This window comes from Mesoplodon bidens (assembly GCF_964165515.1).
Source record: "Mesoplodon bidens genome assembly, chromosome: 8".
NCBI classification, from domain to species: Eukaryota; Metazoa; Chordata; class Mammalia; order Artiodactyla; family Ziphiidae; genus Mesoplodon; species Mesoplodon bidens.
The window spans coordinates 79,275,357-79,285,541 of record NC_138165.1 but is presented as its reverse complement, the minus strand read 5'-3'; the positions used below and the strand labels follow the sequence as shown (position 1 = coordinate 79,285,541).

General features: G+C 40.1%; 1 protein-coding gene across 1 annotated transcript in view; it reads left to right on the top strand.

Annotated features, from left to right (window-relative positions):
• The first annotated feature begins 96 nt into the window (after positions 1–96).
• TRAK2 (trafficking kinesin protein 2) overlaps positions 97–10,185 on the top strand; it is a 61,673-nt gene continuing 51,584 nt past the window's right edge. Inside the window, exon 1 of the mRNA XM_081242888.1 lies at positions 97–246. The gene's annotated coding sequence lies outside the window, so the exon portion shown is untranslated. The remainder of the gene's footprint in view (positions 247–10,185) is intronic.

The window sequence follows — 10,185 nt, the reverse complement described above, 5'->3', positions numbered from 1 at the left end:
GGCTGCTGGGAGAATGGGTTTCCTCTTCTCTTCCCCAAATGTGTGGGGGCTGTCATTGACCTGGAGTAGTTGCAAAACCGAAGTCGCCGAATGATGATGTTGTGAAATCGCCCGTCCGTTCCTGCCACGCCCGGGCGGTTACTGACAGCGGCGGCTGCTTCTGCTGCTCCTCTCAGGCTGCTGCCGCTTTAGAGGCTTCTCCCTGAGCAAGCGCGTGCGAAGGACGGAGGACGCCGGACCATTCCTGTGAGTAACCTTCCCGCGCACGACTCGAACTTGCCCTTGCCATCCTCCCTTGAAGGCAAAGGAACCTCCCCACCCCGCGCTCCTCCCGGTCTTCGGATGTCACGCGCGGACACCGGAGCCTGAGCTGGGTACCGGAGGACTGGGTCCTCGCCGGGTCCGTCTCCCCACCAACTCCCCGCCGCGGTGGAAAGCGGGTGGTTTCCCAAGTTTAAGTGCGAAGTGTTGGGCGTTGGGCTCTGGCCTCGGGGTGCACCCCAGCTGCACCTCTCAGGATTGGCAGCATCCCATCCTCTGCCGGACAGCACCCACCTGGTGCCTCATCCTTGAGCGATAAGCGGCTTTAGTGTCTGGACGTTAAACCTTAAGCCTTGGTCGCCATCTGTGATGTGAGCGAGACGAGAGGGTATTGGAAAGAGCTCTTTCTGTGTTGAGTTGGGCTTTTCTTGCGATTGATTTTGAGGCAGACACTGCACGTCTTTTAAAAGAAAGACGGTTGCCTTTAGTTTCAAGCGTAAATAATGGATATTGGCAGATGTCCTTTTAGAACCAGAGTAAAGATAATCTCCTAAACACTTAAAAGATTTCTGGGTCATTGTAATAGCGGTGAACTCAGTTACTTGCCCACGAACCTTTTATTTAAACCTGCAGTTTCTGCGTCAGAAACTAACTTTTCACTGGAAATTCATCAAGCTAGAATGGCCCATAGGAATAAAATGAAATGGCCTCTTCCAGTTTTGTTTCGTTTTGTTTTGTTTTATCTATTTCAATGATTATTTTTTCCTGACCTTCAAATCTTTGCTGTAGAATTGGAAGCTACATTATGTTAATAGCATGTTAATGGTGGTGCAGTGACACTTGCGAAGAAATTGTGAAGGACATTTGGTGGGGAGAAAGGGCAGGGCTGAAGACACTTGGTCACTTCAGCAGTTATTCCAGCTTTCTGTTTTTAAAATTAAGTAATGTTCAACAAGTCTCAGACATTCAGCAAACACATACTGTATGAAAGACAGTGTTTTATTATTTTGCAGATTTTTATTCGTAGGGTGAGGGGGGTCAGAAAGACAAAAATTTGAGTACTTTCAATCAGCCAGGCATCTCAGTTATGAGCTGTATGTACATTCGATCACTTAATCACTATAATAACCCTGTTGCATAATCTGAGGCTCAACTTTGTTTATGTAACAAGTGGAGATTCATACCTAGATCTGCCTTACTTCAAAGTTACAGGTCAGGTAACTTGTACTTACTTCAGAAATTACTGACCTTAAAGGTTGGATGATTTAAAAGCATTTTCCAGCGTTATTTCCTAATACTGGTTCCTACTACATACCTTGGACATCTAGAATAACTTACGAACCCTGCTTTAGTACTTTTTGAACCAGTTATTCTCTCTGCTTGTAATTCCCGTCCTCCACAGAGCTGCTCATTAAGACCCTGAAAGCCTGTTACAAATCCACCTGTTTACTTAATGCAAGCCATGATAGGACTGGCCTTGTATCTCAAAGATCTTTCCAGTTCAAAGGTTTACTGGTTCTGAAATTGAAAATATGAGCCAAGGAATGTTATTCTCTACTGCAAATGGTTAACATCTGTAGTCGCAAAGAGTAGAAAAACTTGTTTCTTAAGATTTTTTACTTCAATACCCAAAATATGTTTAAACACCAATATAAGGAATGAGGCAGATGATATTATTTCATGTTTATTTTGATCTTTGTTTATATCATCCATACCAGTTTTTGAACCTCTTTAGTTACTATCCTGTTTAGTTGGTAAGAAATCTGAGGCATTAACGTAATATTCACATTTAAAATAACTTCATAATTGAATGAACTAAATTATTCATGATTTCCAGTCATATTAGTTCAGATCTGCAGTGATCATATAATAGGAAACATTTGTATAGTACTTTTAAGTGTTAGATACCCGTCTAAATATTTTACCTATATTAACTTATCTTCACAGTAGCAGTGTGAGATGTTTTTAATAGATAAGCAACTGAAGCAGAGGATAAGTTAACATACCCAAGGTCATTCAGCTACTAAGTGGTGGAATTGGGTGTCAAACCCAGGCAATCCCAGAATCTGTACTCTAACATTTATTGAGCACCTACTGTGTACCAACCCTACAACTGGATGCTTTTATTATAATTAAGTCATTTATCTTTATAACTACCTTATGTAGAATGGAAGGTCAGCATTTAGTGACTTGTCGAAAGCCACAAGATAAGTAAATGGTATAGCCAGGATTTGAACTCACGCTTGCCTTTCTTCAAAGTCCATGTTCTTCTACTTTCCCTAAATAATCAAATCCTTAGTAAATACCTTCAATGGAACAGACACTGTGCTAAGTGCTAGAGATTTAGTCTCTGCTCTTAAGGAATACAGTCTGAAGAAGGAAAGAGACAACTGGGATAGTGTGTTAATGGGATAGCAGCATACAGAGAGCAGCATGCAGAAGTACTATGGGAACACAGAGACAGGGCAGTGAAATCTGCCTGGATGGGAAGGCTTGGGCCAGTCTTGGAAAAACAAATAGGAATTAGCCTGGCTAAAGAAAAGGAGAAGGGGTTGTTGTGGGCTGAATTGTGTTTCTCCAAAATTTGTAAGTTGAAGTCCTAGCCCCCATAACCTCAGAATGTGACTGTATTTGGAGATGGGGCCCTTAAAGAGGTAATTAAGTTAAAATGAGACCTTTAAGGTGTGTTATAATGCATTCTGACTGGTAACCTTATAAGAAGAGGAACTTTGGACACAAAAAGACACCAGGGACTTGTGCATATAGGAAAAAAAACCCCATGTGAGGACACATTGAGAAGGCAGCCATCTGCAAGCCTCAGGAGAAACCAATGTTGCTGACATGTTGGTCTTGGACTTCTAGCCTCCAGAACTGTGAGAAAATAAACTTCTGTTGTTTAAGCTACCCAGTCTGTGGTATTTTGTTATGGTGGCCCTAGCAAACTAATGGAGAGATGTTTTAGCAAAAGGAATGACATACAAAAAGCTTTTGAGATGTGACCGGGTGATTAGGTTTTATGGTAAAAAGTGTTGAGAGATGAAGCTGGAGACTAGGCAGGGGCCATATTTGGAGGAATTTGTATGAGACTCTAAGGATTTTAAACTTTATCCTAAGGGGGATGGAATGGAGGGGGTTTGTAGCAGTGGGAAAACATTAGGTCTGCATTTTAGAAAGATACTCTTTGAGCCATGGGAGGATGGATTAAAGGGGGTAAGACTGGAGGCAAGAAGATCAATTAGGTGTCTTATTGTCACAGGAAGCTGAACTAAATATTTTCTCAGAAACTGAAATGTCAAACTAAAACAGAACCATTTGTTAACATAGGGAAGATTTTAAAGGACCCAGCTAACCCTTAGGGCATACATAAGAAGATTTAGGAAGAATTTGTATATACCTATTTAGTACCTAGAGACTGGCTTCATTTTGCTTTCCTTAGATAAATAAAGCTTTACTCATGTATCACAGAATATTCAGTATTTTTCCACTGTATTTAATAGATACTTTTATGATGCTTATACTGTTCTGAGCCAAGTCCTCTGACAACTTTATGAAATATCTACTCTTATTATCTCCATTTTATACATAAAGATATTGTAGCATACAGAGATTAAGTAACTTGCTCATGGTCACATAGCTAATAAATGGCAGTATTAAGATTCAGATTCAAACAGTCTGTCTTCAGAGTCTGTGCTTTTAGCCATTATACTATGCTGTTGCCATATCCATATATTATTTATCAAGATCTTCAAGTACCTATGAAAAGAGAAGGAAGGAATACAGAAAGAAATTGGGTATGTTTACGATGGGGAGTATATAGTTTACCAGAGGAGATAAGGAACAATTGCAAGGTTTTTTGAAAAAAGTGTTTCAGAGAAAAATGGAGAGTATTGGGAGACAACACTTACTTTGAGTTGGGGCCTCTGAGAGAGCTTGGTGGGAAAAGTGGCATTGACCGGGGGTGTGAAGAATGTCTAGACTTTGGGTACGTAGAACAGGGAGAGGACATTAAAGACGACATAGCATGAACAGTCATTGGTTTGGGAATTTCCTGGTTTGTCTAGGGAACTAGGAAATATAGTCCTTTGTTTTGGCTGGAATATATTATGTGGTTGGAGAAGCCAGTTTGGGGGATGGTAGGTGGGGGGCAGCAAATGTCTGAGAAAGAGCACTCTTAGGGGAGTGAGGGGCAAGGAAAATTGTGAGGTTTTTAAGCCAAATGATTGAGGTGTATACTAGAAGTAATTATCTTTTAGGAGAGTATCAGTAAAGTTCATCTAGTCCCAACTTAACACGTAAGTCCTATTTTACTGTCTCACAAATCCCACACATCACTCTTACTGTTTCTATTCACATAGTTTATACCTTTATTAACAATAATTCAGGCATAACATGGTAAAATTTCTTAATTATTTTTCTGTCTCTAATCTCTCCATTCCTGAAATTTGTCCTGTATTCTGACTCCAGATTTATTTTTCAGGAGTCTTGAATGTCTTCCTTGGTGAAATGTCTATTCACATCTTCTGCCCATTTTTTAACTGGATTGTTTGTTTTTTTGATATTGAGCTCCATGAGCTGTTTGTATATTTTGGAGGTTAATCCTTTGTCTGTTGTTTCATTTGCAAATATTTTCTCCCATTCTGAGGGTTGTCTTTTTGTCTTGTTTATGGTTTCCTTTGCTGGGCAAAAGCTTTTAAGTCTCATTAAGTCCCATTTGTTTATTTTTGTTTTTATTTCCATTACTCTAGGAGGTGGGTCAAAAAAGATCTTGCTGTGGTTTATGTCCAAGAGTGTTTTTCCTATGTTTTCCTCTAAGAGTTTTATAGTGTGTGGTCTTACATTTAAGTCTTTAATTCATTTGGAGTTTATTTTTGTGTATGGTGTTAGGTAATGTTCTAATTTCATTCTTTTACCTGTAGCTGTCCAGTTTTCCCAGCATCACTTATTGAAGAGGCTGTCCTTTCTCCATTGTATGTTCTTGCCTCCTTGATTGTAAATTAGGTGCCCATATGTGCGTGTGTTTATCTCTGGGAATTCTATCCTGTACCATTGATCTATATTTCTGGTTTTGTGCCAGTACCATACTGTCTTGATTACGGTAGCTTTGTGGTATAGTTTGAAGTTGGGGCACCTGATTCCTCCAACTCCATTTTTCTTTCTCAGGGTTGCTTTGGCTATTCGGGCAGACTTCCTAATGTTAACTAGCCAAATTTAAAGCTCCAAGTATCTTCCCCATAATCATTCCCACTTAAGTTGGTCTGTACACTGCTGCCAAATTGGCTCTGCCTGCTGTTTGCTTTGGGGCCTCTTTTTCTTTCTATGTCCTTTACCTACTGGATACCCCCATTCTCACTGTTGAAATCTTTCCATCCTTGAGGAGCCCTGTATTAAATCTTACTCCTGTGTGAAGCCAGGCTACTTCAGCTAGAAAAGAACTCTCCCCCCACTGACTATACAACAGTTCTGTTCTAATACTCATTAGTTACTTATTTCTTATCTGGTGGTATTCTCTTATATTCTTACAGTTCTTTGATCATTAGATCTTAGATCTAATCTAGATCATGGAGATCATTGGAACTTTCCCCATCAGATTTTAGATTTCTTAGATCTTCATCTTCCCTTAAGACAGAGACTGTTGTATATTAACTTTTTATCTCTTTCCAGTACTTTTAGTTTAATTCAAGAGGCATTTATTGAAAGCTGTCCTGTAAGCAGCTAGTTGACCGGTTGTTAATTGAAATCATTTATTGAAATTTCTTTTGGGGGGTGTGTGGTGGGATGAACTGGGAGATGGGGATTGACATATATACACTAATATGTATAAAATAGGTAACTCATAAGAACCTGCTGTATTAAAAAATTAATTTAATTTAAAAAAAGAAATTTCTTTTATAACTGACTTCTTAATATGTAATGTTCTGACTTTACTGCTAGCTTTACTACTGACTCATATAACCTTGGGGACGTTCTGATTAACTGCACCCTGTATTATGGTTTATTCATGCTAGAAAATGAGCACACAAAGTCTACCTGTGGTATAGAAGTGGAACTAATTCATGTTGTAAAGATCATTGAGATCTTTGAAGTCTATCCATATATCTCTGTCAGTTTGCCAAACTGTGAGTTCTTTCTTTTTAGAAAGGTTTCTGACAAGTCATGAAGAAGGAAGGAATAGTTCGAATAAAATAGGGTCTAATTTAAGAGTGTCACGCTATGTTGTTTAACAATGGAGTTGATAGTTATACATGTTAATGGTGAAAGAATTCACCCACCAGTTCAGTCAATAGTTCATTTCAACAACAAATATTTATTGAGTTGCTTGAGCTCCTGCCGTTGTATTTCCATTCTGATCAGCAAGGAGGAGGAAAGGGAGTAGATAGCACCTTCCCCCTTCCTGTCTGGAAGAGGACTTCCAGGAAGTAAATTGTAATATATGTTGGGTAAGAAACATTAGATGCTGAGTTAGAAAATAAAGGTGGTAGGGGAGGCTACTTCAGATCAGGTGACTGGTCAGGACTGGTAACGTCTCCCAGAGGGTGACTTTTCAGCTGAGACCTGAAGGGTGAGAAGTAGTTACCATATAAAGAACAAGAGGGGAGAGTATTCTGGGTACAGTGAACAGTTGCGAAGGCCCAGGATAGGAGAGAGTGTGATGAGGAAGTAGAAAGAAATGACAGAAGGCCTGTGACCGAGTATGAGCAAAGAGGAGAGTGGTACAAGATGAGGGAGGAGAAGTAGTCAGGGGCCAGACGGGGCTGAACCTTGGAGACTGATTTGAAGTGTGGATTTTATTCTGTATATTATGAACACCTTGAATTTTTTTTTTTTTTTTTGCGGTACGCGGGCCCTTACTGTTGTGGCCTCTCCCGTTGCGGAGCACAGGCTCCGGACGCGCAGGCTCAGCGGCCATGGCTCACGGGCCCAGCCGCTCCGTGGCATGTGGGATCTTCCCGGACCGGGGAACGAACCCGTGTCCCCTGCACCGGCAGGCGGACTCTCAACCACTGCGCCACCAGGGAAGCCCAACCTTGAATTTTTTTAAAAGGAGTTTAGTTTTTAAAACTTTATTCTTGTTGCCTTATGGAGAATAGAGAGGAGATTAAGCATGGAGTCTGTTCGGTTTTTCATATTCTAAGAAATGATGATGGCTTGAATTAGGATGGTAGAAGAGGGGATGAAGAGAGGTGGGTGTGTTTGAGATATATTGGTATTAGACTATACAGGATTTGATAATGGATTGAATGTGGCAAGGTGAGAGAAAGGAGGCATCTGCTATTCAGTGGATCTGTTCAGGGGATCATCAGCCTGTGAGAGATTTGAGTGGAACTTAGGAAGAAGTCTGGTCTGAAGAGCCTGATTGGGAGTTACTAACATGAAGAAGTGGTTAATCTGTGGTCGTGAATGGTTTGCACAAAGGTACATGAAAAACAAGTACATGGTCACAACTGGAACTCTGGGATCAACACATTGAAGGATCAAGGGAGCGGGGAGCTGGGTGATCCAAAGGAGGGATTTGAGAAAGAGCATTCATTGTAAGATGTAGGCTCCAGGAGGCCACAGGAGGAAAGTTGAAGTAGGGAATGGTCAGTAATATTAAACCAGAGATGACCTAAGATAACAACAAAGAAGGTACGATTAGATTGGTTAGCAGGGACTGTTGGTCACTGAAGGGAAAGTGGTTTCAAGAAAAATCAGATCACAGTGAGGTTGAAGGATGAATGAGAGATGAGGAGAAGGGCATGAGAGTAATACTCTGTGAAGAAGCTTGGCTGAGGAAAGCAGCTAGAGGGGAACCCAGAGTCTTGAGGAAGGGAGATTTTTAAATTTTTATTTTATCTGTTTTTTAATAAAATAGAAGACTTTGGACATGATAATAGGCCAAGGAAGAGGGTGAAGCTAATGGAGTATAAGGATAACCAGTAGAGCAAAGTTTAGAGAAGGCAGGAGTAGAGACTTACAAATAACATACATTTCATTATTTTTTAACTGGATGGACATATACACATGGTAGGAAAATTGGAAGGAAATGATGAAAAATAAGTTTCTTTCCCCCTTCTGTCTTCCAGCCACGCAGTTCTTCTTCTTAGAGGATTGCTAATTTCCACTGCCGTCAATAAGTGTATAAATGTATGACTGAGATTATGTTTGTACTTAATTCTCAGAGTTTGGAGAGAAATCTAGCTATAGATTGTGTGGGTTTATTGGTGGGAGGAATAAGAGAAAGAGAGATGGAGAACAGATAGGGGTTCAGAGAAGAGTGAGAAAGGTGTGGTATGGAATTGTCTCAGAAAAGAAGGGCATTGAAGAGGATAACGGAGGGCATGTCTATGGGGTGACGCCCACGGGTGAAGAATTCAGCAGCCCCTCTCCACATGGTTTTGTGACCTTTTCAGGAGAGCTTAACTACTTTATATTTAAAATCTGTGTCAACTTAGAAAATGGCTTTCTCAGAAATTCATCACTTGGGTAAAGTAAGTACATGTTTGGGGTCCAAGTGCCAGAACTCTGCTTTCAGCTTTTAATTGCTTTCAGTCATGGGCATGTTGCGTGGTGCTTTGGGGTTATTCAGACCAGTGGGTATAAATCAAAACAAAGGGAAGCTTGTTGGTTAAGAGAGAGCACTCTCTGTCTGAAGGCAGAAAGGAAGAGGAGACTGGAAACCAACTACAGCGTCTCTGAGGTGGCACTACTGTTCCTAAAGCCTTTAACAACCTAAAAAGAAATTTTCTTTTCAACCATTCTCTTTTTAGCTAGTACTAGGCTAAACCGCTGAGTGTGACTTTGTTTTATGTTTAGTCACAAAATTGAAAGATTACAAATGAGACATATTATTGATTGTGAGTTTCTTAAAGAAGATATTTGGTCATTTCTTATTTGATCCGGGGCTTATTTTAAATGCATTCATAAACAGCTGCAAATGCTGTTTGTGGGAAACATGATAAAACTAAACAGTGAGCCAAAGGTTCAGGTTTAGCTTTCTGACAAAATTGACAACTCATTCTCTTTAGTTATTACAAGACAAGTGGGTACTGTGTCACAGCTATAACAATGATATATCACCCTTTTATCAACAAACTCTTATACAGAGTTTTTCATAAAGCAAATACAGTGCTTTCTTTCAAATATTCAATCTTAGCTTGATTTTGTTCTTCAAGGCAATTCATTTAGTTGATGCTGGACTGAAGTGTATTAATAATCAATTTTGTTCATTCAGTTACTTCTGTAATTCAGTGTGTTGACATTTTTAATCATTAAGCTTATAGTTGGGCATGTATTGCGAGCCTACTGTATGTCAGTTGCTTTAAGGTTTGGGGCATACAAAAATAAGATACCTTCTTTCAAGGAGCTCGTAGTGTAGTGAGGAAAAAATTGAGCATACAGTCTTCTGGGAGCATCCAAGTAGGGGAGTCAGTAAATACTGATTAAGGAGCAAAATCACAATAAAAAAATTTAAGATTTCCTAAACCATTTTCTCCACATTCCCACTGTATTTCTCTATAGTGATTAACAGTAAAATTCTCACAAAAGAGACGAGGACCTATACTTTTCTTAGGAGACAGTAAAGAAAGGACAGAGCATATTCATAGCCAGCCTAGAGAAAAGAACACCAGATGAGAAAGGCACTTGGTAACAGTGCCAAAGGAAGAGAAACAAGCCAGCTGAATCCCTAGTGCTGGAGGGATGAAAGAAAAGGTACTAGAGGAACTAGCCAGGGGTCAAAAAACAGGTCCAAGGGTTTTGTCTCAAGCAGACAACTTCTGGGTTCTCTGATAATCTGGTTTCTCAGCCAACAGCAGGTTAGAAAAGGGAGAGGCTCACTGGCAACAAAGGTTGATAGCCTCACAGTGAGGGAGAAAAGAAAATTAGAAGTGGACCTAAGTCTCCAAAAAATTAGCAATTTGAGATCATTTAGTGTAGGGAGAAAGA